The 22,849-nt window shown below is 34.5% G+C and overlaps 1 long non-coding RNA gene across 1 annotated transcript in view; it reads left to right on the top strand.

Annotated features, from left to right (window-relative positions):
- The window catches only part of LOC147915218 (uncharacterized), a 179,511-nt gene that overhangs the window by 40,152 nt on the left and 116,510 nt on the right, over positions 1-22,849 (top strand). The window contains exon 3 of the long non-coding RNA XR_015554402.1: positions 1,435-1,532. This is a non-coding gene — a long non-coding RNA (uncharacterized LOC147915218). The remainder of the gene's footprint in view (positions 1-1,434; positions 1,533-22,849) is intronic.

The raw sequence follows: 22,849 nt of genomic DNA, 5'->3' as shown, positions 1-22,849 counted from the left end.
AATATCTTCATGCATTTTTTTTTCACACATATCTTAGGACTGCTGAACTCTTCTTAATGGAGAGTAGAATACAACCCAATTGAATTCTGGAGTTCTTACATGTCTTTGTTTGACTTAACCTCCTAATTTTTCACGTTATTCACCTGATGTTTGAACAGAGCAAAAAGGTTTTTAGCCTGCAAGGGGAAGGCAATAAGTTGATTCAATTGAGAAAAGATGATGGGCACTGGAGCAAGAGCTGATAGTCCGTTAATATTTCGTTTGGGGAGTGAACTTTTATTTTTATTTAAGCTTTTTGCTGCCCCAAAGTGCCAATTTCCAAATATTCAGTGAATAGTGAGCTAAGTAAGAGATGATTTTTTGCATTTCTAAATTATAAGACAATGTAGTACTGTCACTGATAATTTTAAATGGAAATGATAATTCACTTATTATATATAAAGCAAAATCCTGAGTTGTTTAGATGTATTATGTGATGTAAACTTCACAACAGCAGACTTTCTGGAGACTAGTATGGAGATATTTACTAAGTTGAATTGTACAATTTGACTCAATTTTAGAAATTTATTCTAAGTGAAAAATCATTGATTTAATTATGGTTTTGACCCAAATTTTATGAATCTATTGTAAAAAAATTAAAAGATTGCTCAATACTATTTGTAGAAATCCTTTTGTACCATTCCTGTTATAATCATAGAAATAACATAATTTAAAAGTTCTTTAAGGCTAAATTGATTGTTTAATACTTAGCCAACAAATGAATTTAATATAGCTAAAAAATGAAGCATTTTTTTCACTTATTGAAATGTACATTTCACTTACTGGAATGCACATGGTGTGACCAAAGTTTAATATTACAAAAGAATATATATGAATAATATAATGTTTATAAGATTATATAAGCATAAAATATCAACAAATTTCAATCCAGATTTTAACATTGAGTTTTTAGATTTAATTTTCTCAGTGTTTATCTATAGTTTCACATTTTTCTTCAGTAAATTTTTTTCTCTCTCTAGATTGCATTTGGAATGAATTTGTCAGTAGAAATATACAATTTACTGATTTTATTTTCAATATGTTCAGCTTAGATTTTGTGCAGTTTACTTATAATTTTTTATTTTTAATAACTAACTTTTAAATTTTAAATATTTCAGACCAAATCTCTTCATAATCTTTCCATATTAATATTTGTTTTGTTTTATAATTTTTGATATCGTTAAACATCCTATACACATATATTATAGTTTTCAGGAGATTATTCACTTAAATCATTGTTATCAAGAGGTAGTTTTTAAAATTTTGTTGCCTATAAATCTTAGCTTATAAGTTTTTAATATGTTTTGGGACTTTAGTTTAAAGTCTTATTTTGCGTGAGAAGCTTTCTCTCTCTCTCTCACTCTCTCTCTCTCTCTCTCTTCTCTGTGTTGACAGTTGGAAGTTGTTGATTTGTGCTGATGTGGTGAAGTTTGTGATGTTGCCGATCCAGTCACAGAAACAACTGACTGATGGACTCAGCTCCTGATTATAAGGTTGGACCTGGCCCTCCACTCACTAATCCTCTATTTTCTAGAGATTGTAGAGATTTTATAATTTGGCAGGAGTTTTTCAGAGCTTTATTTTTGCCAAGAAAAGGAGTTGGCAGGGGAGACTGCAGAGGGATGTCCCAGTCCTGTGAGAGTGCAGAGGGATGTCCCAGCCCTGAGTGGCCGTTGAGCTGAGGCCAATCCCTAGACTGAAACATCAGTTGATCACATGCAGAGCTCCACAGAGGTCCACCCCTGCTGCAAGTTCCAGGTCTGGAGAATGGCAGGTACACGGCTTTAGCTGACTCAATTTCTGGTAAAAAAAAAAAAAAAAAAAAAATATATATATATATATATATATATATATACACACACACACACATAGATATATATATATAATATATTTATAAAAAAATATATAGCTACGCTGTATTTGAGCACAGTTATAAATTCATAGTGCTATCTTTATAGATTTTATCTCTCACGTGGTAGAGAAGAGTCATTTATCAAAGCATAAACTCACTGAACCATTTTAATCTGGAAATATATATTTTTTAATAATAAATAAATACATATATAAAGTTATAAATTTTAAGATCTTTTTAAATTTACATTTTTTTAAATCTACCGTCATATTCTTATATATTCTTAGTTAAACTTTATTTTATGAAGCAAGGAATTATTTACTTACTTTACTTTGGTTGTACAAGAAGTAATTATGTAAATAGATCACAGGTCTTACAATAATTACCATCAACACATATTTGAGTATGTCATTTTTAAGAACATTATATCAAATTATGTGCTAGGTCAAAAGATTACAAAATATTATTACTATAAAGAATATATTTTGGCAATGCTGTGTAAAATCTAAAATTGATAATCTGCTATAGAATTAAAATATAAACAATGGTAATATGAAATTAATTTCATCACAAAATATTTTCCGTTGACAGCTAAATCCTGTTTACATTAAAAATTCCTTCAGCTATAAATATCAGGTAAACAAACCAACATTTGTTTAAATGCATTTATGGTTCTTAAGAAGGTCAGATTTACAGAGTCCAGAACTCAATGGAATAACAGAAAATTTAGCTCAGTGATGATGATGATGATGATGACTTTTGCTCTACTTACCTTAGCATGTTGATTTTTCATCTTCCTGTTTTTGCTCACATGTACCTACAGTGACTGTGCTATCTTCTAAGGTTGAAATCAAGGTCATGAATGGCAGAAATAGGGGGGAAAAGCTCTCCAGTTTTCTAGTATCTCGTTTGTCCCATTTATTAAAGACCAAAAGTTAAATTTTGTTTTAGAAGCCCCCTGATTCTTATTCACCAGAATTCATTTAAATGTCTATACTTGGCTGCAACAGAGGCTGAGCTGACACATAGCTGGCATTTTCAGCTTCTATAACAGGAGGCTCGTAGGGGAAAAGTGGATTGGGATTATTCTCTCTTTAGTCAACCAAAAATTTATGCCCTAATTCTCACATCTGATTATATGAGTCCACTCTTGAAGTAAATGATTATAAGCATATTCAAGAAGAAAATATAACTTCATATTTCCCTCTGCCCTATGCTATCTGGAATAGTGTTGTATTTCATCAAAGGCAGATGTAAAGGAACTTAAACAGCCCAGGGCTGTTATCTTTCAAATCCTTGTGTCAGTTTTCCAATTCAGTATCTTGTAATTACCATAAACTCAGAGTTTTCATAAACTATGAATAAGTATATTCTGGGCCTTCCTCTCACCTCCCTTTTCCCCACATACACATGTCTCTGATTATTATCTATCAATAACTATCTCAGTAAATGGCATCAAAATTCATCCATTTTCTCACATCAGAAATATGGGCACCCTTCTTAAAACCTCCCTTTTCCTCGTCTTGCCTGCATTCGATCAAATATCAAGTTTTATTGGTTTACCTTGAAAAATAATTTCACAAATGAGAAACTCCAAGTCTAAGCAAAGTGTCCGCTGGGATGTGGGGGCCCCGGGACTGAATCCCCAGATCAAGAACTAAGGCAAAGGATAAAGTTGGTGTCACTAAAGGTGAGCCAGGAAATCGTTTTTAAAAACCACTCACATGCCACATGAAAAAAAAACATCGTTTCTATACTACCTCTGCAGAGGTTGTCTATCACCAAGAGAGCTATGAGCAGCAGCATTGGCAACAAGAACTTTGTTGCGCTAAAGTGATGTGCGTAAGCCACACTGAAGGTGGGCAGTGAGAAGACCTCTTTAAGTGTCCCTTCTAATACCAATCTTGTTCAACAGTGTCTTTGGAAACAAACAACTGCTTGTCTAGGCACTGTGCTAGGCTTTGAAAAGCTAGACAACTCTGATGAATATTTCTTACTCTAAGGTAAAAATGTTTGCAATTTGTTTTACAGAAAAAAGCGTACTTTTACAAAAGTAATCTTTATGGAAGAAATAGGCTTTAGAAATTGTATGATGTCAGGAGACACTCAAGAATATTTTAGGTAGTTGATTTTTAGTCAGTTGTTTATCAGGCATGGCATTATAGCAACTTATATAAAATTGGATTTTTCAGATAACTTTGGTGGATATTCATTTCTTTGCACCACAGGTAGCAGACTCTTAGAAATATCAGTGATACTGGTCATGAAGCTACATTAAGGAGCTATTTTGAAATCTTTCAGGCATACCTGAATCTACTTAATTCATATAAACATTGCTTTATTTTCAAGTTCCATATGTGGAGAAACTAGACAGACCACCGACTGAACTGTTAAATAACAAATCAATACATTCCACATTAGCATGACCTTGGGAAAAGTTCCACAGGGTGTACAAAGGATGATATGAATCACTTTTAACCAGGTTTCTGTAGCTGCGAAATATAAACTTATGTGAGAATCAGATTTCTATCCAATAGAAATGATTCCTCCAACTAATTATTGTCACAGTTTGGTGGATTGTTTGACAGACTAATACCTGTTCTGTGTAGGAATTGTGCTCACTTTTGTTTTTTTTTAAACTATCGTTTTGTGTTTTAACACATTTTGGGGATTGAAAAGAATGCAAAGTATCCAAGGAGGCTTTGTTAAAAAGATATTCAAAGAAATAAACAGGCTTTTTAAAAACCCTTCAAATAGATTGCCAATGACAAATTTATTGTATCTGAAAAAATTATAGTCAATCAGCAATTTAATTTCTCAAACACATCAATGAGTTTATCAATGCTATTAATCAGATCATTAAAATTTAATGTCAAATAAAATATAAAACTATTCCTCTGTAAAGATAAGTTAAGATTGCATTTCTGAGAGAAAATTTAAAAAAGCAAAACTGGCAATATTGACTTATGGATATAATTCTGTATAAGGCATTGAAGATTCAGTGATAATTTTTAACTGATTATGAAATAAATAGTTTGGTATAGGATTTTCTGGGTAATACATAAATAATATTTTAAATATTATAATAGAATTGGGATGTTACCATACAAGTACTATTCAGATGGAGCCTTGATATAAGTCAAATCAAGAGCAAGCAAATTTCAAAAAAGATAATTTGATAAACACATACCCAGTGGGCTGCTGGCAATTGTTGAAAAACAAGCACTCAGAAAAATAAATAAGTAAATAAGAGAAAACATTTTTAAAAGCACTTTATGCTGACTCCAGTATTTCACTGTACATAATTCATTTGTACATACTTAAAAATTATAAATAAAACACATTGTTTATCAAAGTTCAATAAGGAAAACAAAAATAACTGTAGATATTTCCAGCAGAAATACAGAGAAATAAGTGCTTACAAAATTGTTGCAAGTGCTAGAGAAACAGAAGTCAAGGAGGGATATTACCTCCAGATCAGACAGCTTCAGGAGACTACCCGGGAACTCAGAGCTGTCTACATATCTGAAGCTAGAGAATGAAAATGCAACATGAAGGAGGAAGATGTGTTTATTCGGGGTTAGTCTGCAACCAATGTCTTCCAAATCTCACCTAAGTACCTCTTAACAGTGGAATCTAAGGCAGAGCTCTACTGGGAAGGGACTGCAGAAAATATATTTCACAATCTTTCCATCACCTGAGTGCAGTTAAGGACAGGGTTGGGATTGAAGCTACCCTGTATGGCAGGGGTCATAACTGGTACAAAATCACATCGTATTTAAATTTACCAAGATATTGTATGACTTAAAGATCTGCTACAGCATATTATTTTATATTTTACAGGGCTAATTATTTCTTCTATTCAAAATTGGCGTATAAGATGACTTTTATAGCTTGGAGTTACTCTAACAGATGCAGAATAGCAAATCAAGTGAGTCAAAATAGCATGAAAAAACTGTACACTCATAAAATGTGTAGCTTCTTAATATTATAATTATAAATTCATAACACCATGAACATCAGACTTGAAGTAGAATTCATGTGTAGGAAAATATACTACCTTAAATTGGGTTCTACAAACATGAACTTATCCTTTTTTTTTTCAGCTTTATTGAGGTATAATTGACAAAATTGTAATATAGTTAAAGTGCACAATGTGATGATTTGACATACATACACATTGTGAAAAGATTCTCACCATCAAATAAATTAATGTATCCATCACCTTACATATTTGCCTATTTTTTTTGATGAGAACACGTAAGTTCTACTCGCTTAGCAAATTTCAACTATAAAATATAGTGTTATGAACTATAGTCATTATGTTATATATTAGATCCTCAGACTTCATTCATCTTATAACAGAAAGTCTGTGCCTTTTACCAGCCTCTCTCTATTTCCCCCACGCCTCAGTCCCTGGTGACCACATTCTTCTTTCTTCTCTATGAGTTTGACTTTTTTGTTAGATTCTGCATATAAATGATACCACGCAGTATTTGTCTATTTTTGCCTGACTTATTGCATTTACCCAAATGCTCTCCAGGTTCATCCATGTTGTCACAAAGGGCAGGATTTCCTTACTTTTAAGGCTGAAAAATATTCTATTGTATACAGTCATGCATCGCTGAACTTCAGGGATATGTTCTGAGAAATGCATCCTTAGGTGATTTCATTGTTGTGTGAACATCATAGAGTGCACTTACACAAATCTAGATGGTATAGCCTGCTACACAGCTAGGATATATAGTGCTAATCTTATGAGACCATTGTCATATATGTGGTTCGTCATTGACCAAAATGTTGTTATGCAGTGCATGATTGTATATATGTCACATTTTCTTGATCCATTCATCTGTTGATGGACACTTAGGTTGTTTTCACACCTTGGACTTTGTGAAAAATGCTGCAATGGACATGGGAGTACGGATGACTCTTCAAGGTAGTGATATCTTTCCTTTGGATATATACCCAGAAGTGGCATTGCTGGATCATATGGAAGTTCTATTTTTAATTTCTTGAGAAACCTCCATACTGTTTTTCATTGTGGCTGCACTAATTTACATTTCCATTAACAGTGCACAAGGGTTCACTTTTCTCCCCATCTTCACCAACACTTATCTCTTCTTTTTTGATAATAGCCATTCTAAAAGCTGTGAAGTGATATCTCATTGTGGTTTTTATTTGCATTTCCCTGATGATTAATGATTTTGTGCACTTTTTCATATACCTGTTGGCCATTTGTATATCTTCTTTGTCTATTCAGGCCCTTTGCCCGTTTTTTAATTGAGTTCTTTGTTTTTTTGCTGTTAAGTTGTATGAGTTCCTTGTGCATTTGGAATATTAACCCCTTATCAGATATGTGATTTGCAAATATTTTCTCCCACTTTTAGGTGGTCGTTTCATTTTGTTATGTTTTCCTTTGCTGTGCAGAAGCTTTTTAAATTGATGGCATCCCACTTGTTTATATTTGCCTTTGATGTCTTTGCTTTTGGTGTCAAATCCAAGAAATTATTGCCAAGACCAAAGTCAAGGAGTTTACCTTCTATGTATTCTTCTAAGAATTTGACAGTTTCAGGTCTACCTTTAAGTCTTTAATCCATTTTGAGTTGATATTTTGCATAGTGTAAGTTAAGGGTCCAATTTCATTCTTTTGCATGTGGATATCCAGTTTTCCCAACACCATTTATTGAAGAGATTATCCTTTCCCCATTGTGTATTCTTGGTGCCTTTGTTAAAAATTAATTGACCATATATGCATGTGTTTATTTCTGTGCTCTCTATTCTGTTCCATTGATCTATATGTCTGTTTTTATGCCAATACCATACTGTTTTGATTACTCTAGTTTTGTAACATAGTTTGAAACCAAGAAGTGTGATGCCTCCAGCTTTGTTCTTCTTTCTTAAGATTGCTTTGCTATTTAGGGTCTTTCATGGTTCCATACAAATTTTAGATTGTTCATGTATTTCTGTAAAAAATGCCATTGGAATTTTGATAAAGATTGCATTGAACCTGTAGATAACTGAGTAACACTGAAATTTTAACATATGAATTCTAGTCCATGAACACAGAATGTCTTTCTATTTATTTGTGTCTTCTTCAATTGCTTTTGTTAATGTCATAGTTTTCAGTACAGATCTTTTACCTCCTTGGTTAAATTTACTTCCAAGTATTTTTTTTTGTTTTTGTTTTTGCTACTATTGTAAATGGGATTGTTTTCTTCATTTCTTTTTCTGATAATTCATTGTTGGTGTATAGAAATGCAACTGATTTTTGTATATTGATTTTGTATCTGTCACTTTACTGAAATTGTTTATTGTTTTAACAGTTTTATGATGGAGTCTTTAGGGTTATCTATATATAATATCATGTCATCTGCAAATAAAGGCAATTTTACTTCTTCCTTTCTGATTTGGATGTATTTTCTTTTCCTTTTCTTGCCTAATTGCTCTGGCTAGAACTACCAGTACTATGTTGAATAAAAGTGGCAAGAGTGAGATCCTTGTCTTATTCCTGATTTAAGAGAAAAAGCTTTTAATATTTCCTTCTAAGCATGATGTCAGCTGTGGACTTGTGATATATGGTCTTTATTATATTGAGGTACATTCCCTCTAAACCCAGCTCAGCAAGAGATTTTCATCATGAAACGATATTGAATTTTGTTAAATGCTTTTTCTGCATCTATTGTTATCATAGGATTTTTATCCTTCATTTTGTTAATGTAGTGTATGACATTAATTGGTTTGTGGATGATGAACCATCTTTGCCTCCTAGCGACAAATCCCACTTGATCATGGTGTATGATTTTTTTAATGTACTGTTAATTCAGTTTGCTAATATTTTGTTGAGGAATTTTGCATCTGTGTTCATCAGGTATATTGGCTTATACTTTTCTTGTATTGTACTTGTTTGGTTTTGGTTTCTGGGTAATGCTGGCCTAGTAAAATGAGTTTGGCAGTGTTCCTTCCTCTTCTATTTTTTGAAAGCGGTTGAGAAGGATTGGTATTAATTCTTCTTTAAATCTTTGGTAGTATTCTCCATAGAAGCCATCTGGTTCTGGTTTTTTTTCTTTTTATTGGGAGGTTTTTGATTATCAATTCAATCCTCTTGCTAGTAATTGGTCTGTTTAGATTTTCTGTTTCTGCATGACTCAGTTTTAGTAGGGTGTATGTTTCTAGGAATTTACCCATTTCTTCTAGGTTTCTAATTTGTTGGCATATAATTATTCGTAGTAGTTTCTTATGATCCTTCTTGTTTTGTGTTATCAATTGGAGTGTCTCTTCTTTCATTTCTGATTTATTTGAGTCTTCTCTCTTTTTTTGGTAGTTAGCCTAGCTAAAAGTGTGTCAATTTTGTTTATCTTTTCAAAAAACCAGCTCTTAGTTTCATTGATTTTTTTCTATTGTCTTTTTAGTCTATATTTCATTTATTTTCACTCTGATCTTTATTATTTCCTTCCTTCTACAAACTATGGGCATAGTTTGTTCTCTTTCTAGTTCATCAAGTTGTAAAGTTCGGTTGTTTATTAGAGATCTTCTTTTTTCTTAATTTAGATGTTTTATCACTTTAAACTTCCATCTTAGAACTACTTTCACTGCATCCCATAAATTTTGATATGTTGTGTTTCCATTTTCATTTGTTTCACCATATTTTTTGATTTTTTTCTTTGACTCACTGGTTTTTCAGAAGCATGTTGTTTAACCTACACATATTTGTGAATTTTCCAGTTTTCCTCTTGCAACTGATTTCTAGTTTCATACCATTATGGTTGGAAAATATAACTGATATTATTCCAAGCTTTTTAAATTTACTAAGACTTGTTTTGTGACCTAACATATGATTTAACTTGGAGAATGTTCAATGTGTACTTGAGAATAATGTGTATTCTTATGCTGTTGGATGGAATGCTCTGTACAGATCTATTAGGTCTACCTCATCTAATGTGTCATTTCAGGCCAATGTTTCCTTATTGATTTTCTGTCTTGATGATCTATCTATTGTTGAAAGCAGTATTGAAATCCCCTGCTATTATTGTATTGCTATCTATTTCTTCCTTCAGATCTGTTAATATTTGCTTTATATGTTTAGGTGCTTCAATGTTGGGTGCATAAATATTTACAGTTGTTATTTGCTCTGGATGAATTGACCCCTTTTCCATTACATAATTACCTTTTTTGTCACTTGTTACAGTTTTTGGCTTAAAGTCTATTTTGTCTGATGTAAATATAGTTACTCCTGCTTTCTTTTGGTTTCTATTTCCATGGAACTGCTTCTCTGTTTGCTATAGTCCTATGGGACTTGTGAATGCTAGCCCCACTGGCTTTTGAAGCTAGTTGATTTGGAGGTCCATTCCTTGAGTGGGATCCTTAAAAGTTGGGGTGCTAGATGTATTGTCCAAACTCTGTGCTTTTCAGGAGAAGCATGGAGTTGGGGTTTCCCTCCCAATTGAGTGGTGCTGGGCCAGGGGTGGGATTTATGGTAAGTGTATCTCTCAGCCTTTCCTGTCTATTTCAGTGTGGGTATTTTCTCAGTTATCTGATGTATCAGAGTCACTCAGCTAGTTTCTGAATTTTCTTTTGGAAGAAATTTTACCTGTACATTCAGTGTATCTGTGGGTTGTAACCGTACATTCAGTGCATCTGTGGGTTGAGGGAAATTCAGGAGCCTCCTATATCACCATCTTGGTCTGGAGTCAGATCAAACCTTCCTTTATGAACTTATTCTTCTATGATTATAGTATAAATTGAAAGAGGCTGGTCAAAACTTTTTATTTATTTGAAACCTTGAATTTCCTTGAGATTTTCAAGTTTTATATTTGGGAATATGACAGCACTTTGATGTCAGGGTAAAATTACTACAATTCACAGGATACACAGACTTTATCTGCTATCATAGACCTCAAAGGGGAAATGAAAGAAGGCTGACAGTAACTTTGAAAAGCATTTATTAGTGCAACATGGAGAGCTGTACAGCTCTTAAGTTAGCTGAGCTGAATTTAACAATGACAGCAGTTACATGTTTGTTCTCTTTACCAGTGCCAAAGGAATAGTGTGCTTTAAAATAAAGCTTTATTTTGTGGAAGTCAAAGTTTGGGCAGAAGTTCTACACGTCTATTAAATTAATGCTTACACAATTCTTTCTTCAGTGGGAAAAAATTACTTCTGGGCTCCTTTTTAAGTATAAAACAAGCCGTAAAAACATCAAATTGCAGCATATCTGTAATAATCCATTACTAAATTTATATATTATGGATATAACCATACATATGTGTATATATACATATATATAATAGTGACTTGCAAAACCTGCAAACATGCTTTCTCCTTTTAAGTCAAATTAAAGTGGAAAGTATTAATGTACAATATTATGCTCATAAACATTATTTTCCACAGACCATTTCAAAACCATAAAATGAAAATATATATGTGTATGTGTACTGCTTGAATTTATAATTATCTTTAATTCTTTCACCTCCTTCACCTAATTTCAATACTGATCAACACCATTCCTCTCCTAAAATCCTGGGTACCACAGTTTTGAATAATTTAGGTTCCTCAGAAAAATGAAAATGTGAAGATCCATAGAGAATAATTGATGAGGTAGATAAAACTTAACTCAGTTGAGGAAATTATCTATATTGTTATTTTGTCATATTTTAAATTACTGAGCTAGATCCAGTAATGAAGAAATACTTCAATACTCAGAGACAACCTTCATGCTTAAATTAAGTTAGCTTTGATACCAGACCCTTTAAAAACAAAAAAGGAAGGCTACTGTTGGTTTTGCTGATAAAATGAGGGAAAAAATTCCCTTTCTTAACACTTAGCATCAGGGTGAAATACACTTTTGATTCCAGACTGAGCCAGTTCTCAATTTATTTCCTCTCAATAACAAATTCACTCTTTATCACCTGCTCTGTGATAATGGAGATGGGCCCTGTTGATGTTTCTCCTTTGCCAGTTGGCACAAATGTTATTCTTTGTCAGTAGAGGGAGCTGAAGGAACCCCGGAGGAGAAAGGGATATCTGTTCCTGGTTCAGATGTACTTTTATCACAGTGGTTCTGCAGTGTGTGTGGCTTCTCTAGATCCCAGCTCCTGCCAAGGGAACGGCTTCTCTAGCATCTGGCTCCTGCAGGCCACCAGCACTAGCCAGCAGCCTGCAGCTTCACAGCTGAGTACCTCCAGTGAGGCACCTCCCATTAATGATAACTGCTGATTTCATCTAGGGTGGTTTTTCAGAGTGTTCTGAAGTGTGGAAACTCCTTCTGGATGGCTTCCCCTTGGACCTCAGAGGATGAATTCCCAGAAAGTTCCACCAGCATGACACCTCAGTGTATTTTCTTCCACCCAGTGAGCCATGCCCACACACTCTTCAGTGAGAATGTGACTGGTATTTATACTTTCTTCTAGTAACTACTCATTCTATATTTTCACTGCTTCAGCCAGATCTTCAGCTCATTTGGGTTCTTGACCTGGTATAGTGACTCAAACCTTCATTCCTGAAGGTTCTCAGTCCTTAATTTTCCTGCTTTTTTTAAGTTGTTATTGTTCTCCATTAACCCTCACTATTAGGAATGGAAGCATTAAGAGGCACCCCAGAGCATCTCCTGGGTGCTAATCATAGTTCTCCTTGCCTCCATTGCCTTGTAGCAACCTTAATTCCCCCTTTGTAATTTGATCAATTACTCTATCCCTTAGAGCACCTCCTTTTCTGTTTGTTGGTTAAGTGGCATAAAGAGCTAAAAACGACCGATGTGCACTCTTATCTTCCAATTTAATGGAACCATTGAAGGATTCTTACCTTAAAGACTTAGACTTTCAAACCAGCAGAGCTCAATCAAGTTTGGTACAGCAAGCAAAAATCCTGCAAGTGTGTTATTTGGTATAATAGTGAGAGGAGCCATCCCATTTCCACCCTTGATTCCCATACTCATGTGTTCTGTGTGTGGGGGTGAGAGTATCACATAGTGGTTCTAATTCAAAACATATAGCACCTGCAAGACAACACCAATCCTTTCAGAGTGTAGTCTTCCAATTAGCCTGTAACTGAGTCTTCAGTATGCAATTCCACCTTTCAATTAAGTATATAGAATTCCGCATTGTTGAGATCATATGTATCCTTCATCCCTGCCACCATGGCCAATATATTCATGGATCCATTGACCCAGCCCTGGAGTGGCTGGAGAAAAGATGTACTGACAAAAATGTCATTTTGTCTGCCTGATTACTAAGAACATTCTCTGCTGTGGATGCCATTTATTAGCAGTCACATGGGACACACATATCTTTATAGCGTTGGCCCATTCTGAATGTTCCATGCCAATACTTCTTCCCCAGATTTCCGTGTCACTAAACTTCCAATCATGTTCCATCCAAACAAACCATAGCAACTGCCCTAAATCAGTGTAAATCCATATTTCTGGCAACCTATCTCTTCATACACAGTAGACACCAAAATGTACACCTCAAAGTTCTGCTCACTGGAAGGATTTTCTTTCACTGCTGTCCTTCATGGTCACCGCTGCGAGAGTCTACAGTGCTGCATCTGTCCTCTTTCTGATAGTACTAGAATCTCATGCATACCTATCTGTACACCATACTCGAGATTTTTCTTCCTCAGTCAACATACTCACAATGAGTACTAGAGCAGTACATGATCAGGGTTTGAGGGAAAAGAGTTGGTGTTGAAAGAATCTGAACCACATGCTCATGCAACCTACTCATAGCTTCCAGACCCACCCAGGCTCAATTTCATATATACCATTTCTATTAGTATAGGTGGTTGAGACATCAAAATCATGATTTTATCCTGGAATTGCAAAGTCTATGAGTAAAATATCTTGGGTTTTATTTAAATTTCCTTATAGTACAGGATATTAGAAGTAAAAAACTTTTAGATGTATAGTTCTGTATAGATGCTGGGTTACTTATATTAATTTTATGGAATCTTCCCAGGTTTTAAGAAGTGGGAGTAAATTTAGTTAGATAACCCTGGAAGCACAACATCTTATAATCTGTAAAATATGCAACAAGTTCCTAAAAGTATTATTTATTTAGCCTTCACATATTTAGTCTTGGTGGATTGTGTAGATAAAAAGGTGGAATGTAAATTCTTAGTCATCCTTGTGCCCTGAAAACATGTGACACAGCTAAAAGAAGAAAGCCTTTGCAAGGCCTTCATTCTACAAGGGATGATGCTTATCAAGTTCGTTCCTGTTTTCCACAGTATCCTAATTGAAATTGACACTGAGGTAAGGCATTTTCAGTTGCTATATCTGCCTTTAAAACTACTTAGAGGAATTGTTTACCTTGAGAATTTATTAATATATTTTTATTTAAAGATTCCTGAACATGCATGCCTTATGGAATATTACCACATAAAATTTAATGTATAGAGTGTTCATCATAAATATACATAGATATAAATTATATGATATATTCTGTAATTCTGTTAGGGTCCAGTCATCAGCACTCTCTTCTTTCAAACTCTTCTATGTCTCCTTTTGGAAGAGTCTTTGCCAGAGAGATCGTATATTTGTATTAGGTTACTCAATACCAATTTAAGTATTGACAAGGTTTAACTTTCTGTTTCCTACTTCAAACCCCTAAGAAGAGGAAGCTTGTGTCTCTCTTGCTAATCAGAAAAATGTCCAAGACTCCCTTACTTCTATGGAATGGTCTTTTTACTTCTGTTGCTCTGACTTTTGCTTGGTTAATTTACTTAGTTTTCATGGTGGGGATGATTTTGTTGACTCCTAGATTTTTGCAAGGAAGAGTAACCCCAAGACTGGTTCTGAACTCAAAAAAATTTTTCTGTTGCATAGAATGTATAAAAGTGATCCGAACTCCTGCTTACACTTTTAAACAGCTTTCTTACTGCAGCCTCCCAGCGTTTCACAATCTAAGAAGTACATTCTGTCTAATTCCAAAGGGGCAGTGGACTACACAGGACACATTGTCAATTCATACCTCTGGGGACGTTCCTAGGAACCAGAAGGAATATGTTGATTTCATGTATCCCCAGGCCATTTTTATCCATCCTTTTCAAAAAGAGGGAAAATCAATTCTCCTATAAGCTAGTCAAATTAAAACTACCTACGTCCTTGAAGAGTGCACTGTAACCCCTTGAGATTCCCAGACAAGAATAAAAGTATTAAGAATATTCTCTTTCAGCAAAAGAAAATAATTGATCTTTTTTGGGAAAATAAAGCAATATATGACTCATAATTTCTAACCATATTAAATTAATGGGTAAAAATTACACGGTGTAGCCACATTTGTTTATTTTCCATTTGTTCTCTAAATATGCAAATACTAAATATAATATCAATTGTTTTGGAATTCATTGTTTACAAACTCTGCCAACTATTAGGCCATATAGTGTATCCAATTAACAACCAAGTTGTAGCACAAAAACAAAGAAATGTTATTTATATTGAGACAAACAATATTACTGTTTTTTGTTTTTTGTTTTTTTTAACCAGATGAACAAAGGCATATATTAGGTGTGGACTCAAGTTAAAATTTTTGTCAACTGGAGATAGGGTTGGAGGTGAGGTGGAATGGTGCAGGGGGTGGTTATTATTTCAGTCTAAGCCCTTCTGTCTGACTTAATATTTTTGCCATGTGTATTTTAATAACAATAAAAAGGAAATGAAACTACAAGTACTTGCTAATGAAATAAAGTGAATATAGAGGATAAGTGTTCAAGACATACATAATTTTGGAGAGAGTGCATAGGGTTTTATGTCTGAAGTAGATTTTATTATTCTTCCAAATGTTTGCATCCTCTCCAGGTGGGCTCTCCCTAAGCCAGGGGTACAGTTCCTACCCCAGTGACGTCAGGCTTGCCTGTGTGATGTGATTTGTCCAATAACAAATGATGGGGAGAGAGGTGTTGCACTTCTAAGCAACAGCTTTAAAAATCAGATAAGGGCTGCTCTTTTAGCCAGAGTCCCAGAATGAAGACAAGAGCAGGGCTTTAATAAAAGTCTTAATAAAAGTTACATATCATGAGCAGGAAATAAACGTTGACTTTTGTTAAGTCACTGAGATTTTGCGGTATTGTTCTCCCAACATGATACAGATTAAGTGACTATTGTAATTAAGGAAGGAGCTGGTTCCTTTTCTCTTCTATGTCGTTGCTTCATTCACAATCTTTATAGGTCATCTTGTTCCTTTCTACAGTTTTACGTATATGCACTGAAAGTCTCTAAATTCACATCTCAGACTTCTCTTGTCCTCCAGATTACATTATTCTAATTTACTTAACTGGCATATCCATTTCATTAACTCATGTCTTCACCTTGTGCAGAGGGAATTCTTGATTGTCCTCACCTTACTAAGCTCTCCCAGTCTGTCCTGTCTTTCTGATTATAGGAAATGGCATCACAATTCACCAAGTCTTTAAGCTAAAACCAGAGCTTCATCTTTGATCCCTCTTTTTCTTTTATCTGACATCCAATCAACATATTCCACCAATTTTATCTTGAAAATAGTTTGCAAATCCATTGACTGCTCTTTATATCCATGGCTACATCTCTAATTCAGTCCTCATCCCTTTCACCTATACGTCTCTGATGGTGTCTTCCTGTTTCCATCCTTGTTTTCCTACAATTTGTTTTCCACAGTGAAGCTGGAGTGAACTTCTTAAATATATCTCAGATCAAGTCACTTCCTGCTAAAAATTTTCCACTTTTATTCTACTACTTAAAACTCCAAAGGCCTCTCCAAGCCCCCAAGGCCTTGCCTTATCCAGCCCTTGCCAGTATCTCCAACTCCTTCCTATGTCCCTCGCCTCCTTGCCTACTACGAGGCAGCCACATTGGATTTCTTGTGGTGGCTAGAACAGGCCACCTGAGTCTCTCCCAACTCAGAGACCTGCACAAGCTCTTTTCAATCCTGGAAGAATTTCTCTCCTCTCTTTACTAGATAGACTCTTTCTCATTCTTGTGATCTCAATCTGAACAACACATTCTCAGAAAGATTTTCAATGTTTCCTGATTAAAGTAGCTCATGCCCCCTATGTTTCCCTATCCCATTGCTCGAAATTTGGATGCAATTCTCTGCTCTCAGTTTTTCCTTTGTAGCTAATATAATTTGTTAATTTTGTTTATTTTCCTGATTGCTTTCTTTTTTCTTTTTCGTCTGTCTCCCCTCACCCCTCTCCCAAAACTGAAAGTCCAAGAAGGCAAATGTATCAATTTTAGAGCTCATTAAGTAGAGAAACAACATATTGTGGCGTTAGATGGCAGAAAAGACAACTATAATGTTTTGGAAATTATATATTATTTAAATTATTTTCTTGGTGTTGACAAAATTTTTAGACTTAAAAGAAATTTTTTAAGACAATTTTTTAGAGCAATTTAAGTTTCACAACAAAATTGAGAGGAAGATACAGAGGTTTCCCATATACCCCTTATCTCCACATATACATAGCCTCCTCCATTATCTGCATCATTCACCAGAACGGTGCCTTTGTTATCAAGGATGACCCAATATTAACACATCATAATTACCCAAAGTCCATAGTTTACCTTAGGGTTCATTCTTAGTGTTGTAAATTCTACATGTTTGGATAAATGTTTAATGACATATATTCTTCATAATAACATCATACAGAGTATTTTAACTGTCTCCCAAATTCTTTATGCTCTGCCTATTTATCCCTCCCCTGCCCCAACCCTGGAAACCACTGAACTTTTTACTGTCTTCATAGTTTTGTAATTTCTGGAGTGTCATATAGTTGAAATCATATAGTATGTAGCCTTTTCAGATTTCACTTAGTAACATGCATTTATGGGTTCTCTATGTGTTTTCATGGCTTGATAGCTCATTACTTTTTAGTGTTGAAAATATTCCATTGTTTTAATGTACTACAGTTTATTTACCCATTCAGCTACTGAAGGATACTTGGTTGGCTTCCAATTTCTGACAATTATGAATAAAGCTGATATAAACATCATGTGAAGGTTTTTGTGTGGACATACGTTTTCAACTCCTTTGGGTAAATACCAAGGATTACCATTGCTAGATTGTATGATAAGGGTATGTTTAGTTTTGTAAGAAATCACCCAATTGTCTTCCAAAGTGGCTGTACCATTTTGCATTCCCACCAGCAATGAATGAGTGTTCCTGTTGCTTCACATCCTTGCTAGCATTTGGTGTTGCCAGTGTTCTGAATTTTGGCCATTCTAATAGGTGTTTGGTGGTATCTCATTGTTTTAATTTACATTTCCCTGATGACTTATTATGTGGAACATCTTTTCATATGCTTATTTGCCATCTGTATATCTATTTGATGAGATGTCTGTTGAGATCTTTGGCCCATTTTTTAAATTAATTGTTTTCTTATTGTTGAGTTTTAAGAATTCTTTGTATATTTTAGTAATGGTCCTTTATCAGATACGTATTTTTCAAATATTTTCCCAAGTGTATGACTTCTCTGCTCATTCTCTTGACAATGTCTTTCACAGAGCAGGTTTTTAATTTTGATAAAGTCCAGTTAATCAATTATTTCTTTCATAGATTATGTCTTTGATGTTGTATCAAAAAAGGCATCACCAGGGGCTGGCTCTGTGGCCTAGTTGTTAAGATCAGCGTGCTCTGCTCTGGCAGCCCAGGTTCGTTTCCCAGGGGTGAACTTACACCACTCGTCAGTGGCCATGCTGTGGCAGCGACCCACATTCAAAATAGAGCAAGATTGGCATGGATGCTAGCTCATGGATGTTGTGGTGAATCTTTCTCAGCCAAAAAAAAAAAAAAAAGCATCAGCATACCCAAGGTCATCTAAGTTTTCTCCTAGGATATCTTCCAGGAGTTTTGCAGTTTTGTGTTTTACATTCAGGTCTGTGACCCCTTTTGAGTTTATTTTCGTGAAGGGTGTAAGGTCTGTGTCTAGATTTATTTTTGTGTGTGTGTGTGGATGTCCAGTAGTTCTAGCACTGTTTGTTGAAAAGACTATATTTGTTCCATTGTATTTCCTTTGCTCCTTTGTCAAATGTCAGTTGACTATATTAATGAAAGTCTATTTTTGGGCTATCTAATCTCTTCCATTTATCTATTTGTCTATTATTTTGCCACATTATCTTGATTACTGTAGCTTTATAGTAAGTCTTGAAGTCAGGTAGCATCAGTCCTCCAACATTCTCCTTCTCCTTCAACATTGTGTTGGGAATTCTGGATATAAACTTTAGAATCAGTTTGTCGAATTCCATAAAGTAACTTACTGGGATTTTGACTGAGATTGCATTTGAATGGAGTTGGTCTTGGCTGCTGTAGGAGCACTTCTTTTTTGCTAATTCATCTTCTATGACATACCCTTACTGATGCATAGGCTATCATCTGAAGTTTTGATCTAGATGATTACACGAATGTACTCAATTTGTTAAAATTCATCAAGCTTGAACTTCAGGATTTGTACATGCTTTCTCCATGTATCTTCAATAAAAAGGTTGTTTTTGTTTTTGTTTTACCATTTACCCAATTCATTTTATTTTTATTTTTTTACATTCTAGTTTTGTTTGTTTTTGTGTTTTGTTTTTTGTTTTTTGGTTTTTTTTTTGGTTTATTGTGGTAACATTGGTTTATAACATTGTATAAATTTCAGGTGTACATCATTATACTTCTATTTCTGAATGGATTACATCATGTTCTCATGGTCACCACCCAAATACTAATTATAATCCATCAATACACAAATGCGCCTAATTATTCCTTTCACCCTCTTCCCTCCCCCCATCCCCTCTGGTAACCACCAATCCAATCCCTGTCTCTATGTGTTTGTTTGTTGTTATTATCTACTACTTAATGAGTGAGATCATATGCTATTTGACGTTCTCCCTTTGACTTATTTCACTTTGCATAATAGCCTCAATGTCCATCCATATTGTCACAAATGGCTGGATTTCATCAATTCTTATGGCTGAGTAGTATTCCATTATGTATAAATCTTCTTTATCCATTCTTCCCTTGATGGGCACTTAGGTTGCTTCCACATCTTGGCTATTGTGAATAATGTTGCAATGAACACAGGGGTGCATGGATCTTTATGCATTGGTGTTTTCATGTTCTTTGAATAAATACTCAGCAGTGGAATAGCACTGCACTCCCACCAGCAGTGCATGACAGTCCACTTCTCTCCACATCCTCTCCAACACTTGTTGTTCCTGTCTTGTTAATTATAGCCATTCTGATGAGCATGAGGTGATATCTCATTGTAGTTTTGATTTGCATTTCCCTGATAATTAATGATGCTGAACATCTTTTCATGTGCCTGTTGGCCATCTGTATATCTCCTTTGGAGAAATGTCTGTTCAGGTCTTTTGCCCATTGTTTAATTGGGTTGTTAGTTTTTTTCTTGTTGAGAAGTGTGGGTTCTTTATATATTTTTGAGATTAACCCATTATCAGATGTATGGTTTACAAATATCCTCTCCCAATTGTTAGGTTGTCTTTTCGTTTTGTTGATGGTTTCCTTTACTGTGCAGAAGGTTTTTAGTTTGATGTAGTTCCATTTGTTTATTTTTCTATTGTTTTTCTCGCCCGGTCAGACATGGTGCTTGAAAATATGTTGCTAAGACCAATGTTGAAGAGTGTACTGCCTACGTATTCTTCTAGAAGTTTCCTTGTTTCATGTCTTACATTCAAGTCTTCAATCCATTTTGAGTTACTTTTTGTGTATGGTGTAAGGTAATGGTCTATTTTCATTTTTTTGCATGTGGCTGTCCAATTTTCCCAACACCATTTGTTGAAGAGATTTTCATTTCTCCATTGTATGTTCTTGGTTCCTTTGTCGAAGATTAGCTGTCCATAGATGTGTGGGTTTATTTCTGGGCTTTCGATTCTATTCCATTGATCTGTGTGTCTGTTTCTGTGCCAGTACCATGCTGTTTTGGTTACCATAGCTTTGTAGTATATTTTGAAATCAGGGAGTGTGATACCTCGGCTTTGTTCTTTTTACTCAGTATTCCTTTAGCTATTCGGGGTCTTTTGTTGTTCCATATAAATTTTAGGATTCTTTGTTCTATTTCTGTGAAAAATGTCATTGGAACTTTGATAGGGATTGCATTGAATCTATAGATTGCTGTAGGAAGTATAGACATCTTAATTATGTTAATTCTTCCAATCCAAAAGCATGGAATATCTTTCCATTTCTTTGTGTCCTCTTCAATTTCTTTCAGCAATGTATAGTTTTCAGTGTACAGATCTTTCACCGCTTTGGTTACGTTCATTCCTAGGTATTTTATTCTTTTTGTTGCAATTGTAAATGCGATTATATTCTTAATTTCTCTTTCTGCTACTTTCTTGTTAGTGTATAGAAATGCAACTGATTTTTGTGTGTTTATTTTGTATCCTGCAACTTTACCATATTCATTTATTACTTCTAAAAGGATTTTGGTGGATTCTTTAGGGTTTTCTATATATAAAATCTTGTCATCTCCAAATAGTGATAGTGTCACTTCTTCCTGTCCAATTAGGATCAATTTTATTTATTTTTCTTATCTGATTGCTCTGGCTAGGACTTCCAATACTATGTTAAATAGGAGTGGTGACAGTGGGCATCCTTGTCTGGTTCCTGTTCTTAGAGGGATAGCTTTCAGTTTTTCACCATTGAGGATGATATTAGCTGTGGGTTTGTCATATATGGCCTTTATATGTTGAGGTACTTTCCTTCTATACCCACGTTATTCAGAGTTTTTATCATAAATGGATGCTGTATCATGTCAAATTCTTTCTCTGCATCTATTGAGATGATCATGTGACTTTTATCCTTCATTTTATTAATGTGGTGTATCACGTTGACTGATTTGCTAATGTTGAACCATCTTTGCGTCCCTGGAATAAATCCCACCTAATGGTGTATAATCTTTTTAATGTATTGTTGTATGTGATTTTCTAGTATTTTGCTGAGGATGTTTGCATTGATGTTCATCAGTGATGTTGGCCTGTAATTTTCTTTTTTTGTGTTGTCCTTGTCTGGTTTTGGTATCAGGGTAATGTCAGCTTCACAGAATGAGTTAGAGAGCGTCACCCTCTCCTCAATTTTTTGGAAGAGTTTGAGAAGGATAGGTATTAAATCTTCTTTGAATGTTTGGTAGAATTCACCAGGGGAGCCGTCTGGTCCTGGACTTTTATTTTTGGGTAGGTTTTTGATTACTGTTTCGATCTCCTTAGTGGTGATTGGTCTATTCAAATTCTCTATTTCTTCTTTATCCAGTTTTGGAAGGTTGTATGATTCTAAGAATTTATCCATTTCTTCCAGATTGTCAAATTAGTTGGCATATAGCTTTTCATACTATTCTCTTATAATCTTTTGTATTTTTGAGGTGTCTGCTGTAATTTCTCCTCTTTCATTTCTGATTTTACTTATTTGAGCCTTCTCTCCCTTTTCGTTGGTGAGTCTAGCTAAAGGTTTGTCAATTTTGTTTATCTTTTCAAAGAACAAGCTCTTGGTTTTATTAATTTTTCTATTTTTTTAGTCTCTATTTCATTTATTTCTGCTCTGATTTTTATTATTTCCCTTCTACTGATTTTGGGCTTTGTTTTTTCTTTTTCCGGTTCCTTTAGGTGCATTGTGAGATTGCTTATTTGAGATTTTTCTTGTTTGTTGAGATAGGCCTGTATTGCTATTAAACTTCCCTCTTAGAACCACTTTTGCTGTATCCCATAAATTCTGGCATGTCGTATTTTCATTTTCATTTGTCTCCAATTATTTTTTGATTTCTCCTTTGATTTCTTCATTGACCCAGTCGTTGCTCAGTAGCATTTTGTTTAATTTCTACATATTTGTGGCTTTTGTGATTTTCTTCCTATAGTTGATTTCTAGTTTCACACCGTTGTAGTCAGAAAAGATGCTTGGTATTATTTCAATCTTCTTAAATTTATGGAGACTTGTTTTGTGGCCTAATATGTGATCAATCCTGGAGAATGTTCCATGTGCATTTGAAAAGAACGTGTAA

This window comes from Ceratotherium simum, chromosome 15, assembly GCF_057802395.1.
Source record: "Ceratotherium simum simum isolate JZ-2026a chromosome 15, ASM5780239v1, whole genome shotgun sequence".
Classification (NCBI taxonomy): Eukaryota; Metazoa; Chordata; class Mammalia; order Perissodactyla; family Rhinocerotidae; genus Ceratotherium; species Ceratotherium simum.
Note: the sequence above shows the minus strand (reverse complement) of the source record. Positions and strands in the feature narration are given on the sequence as shown.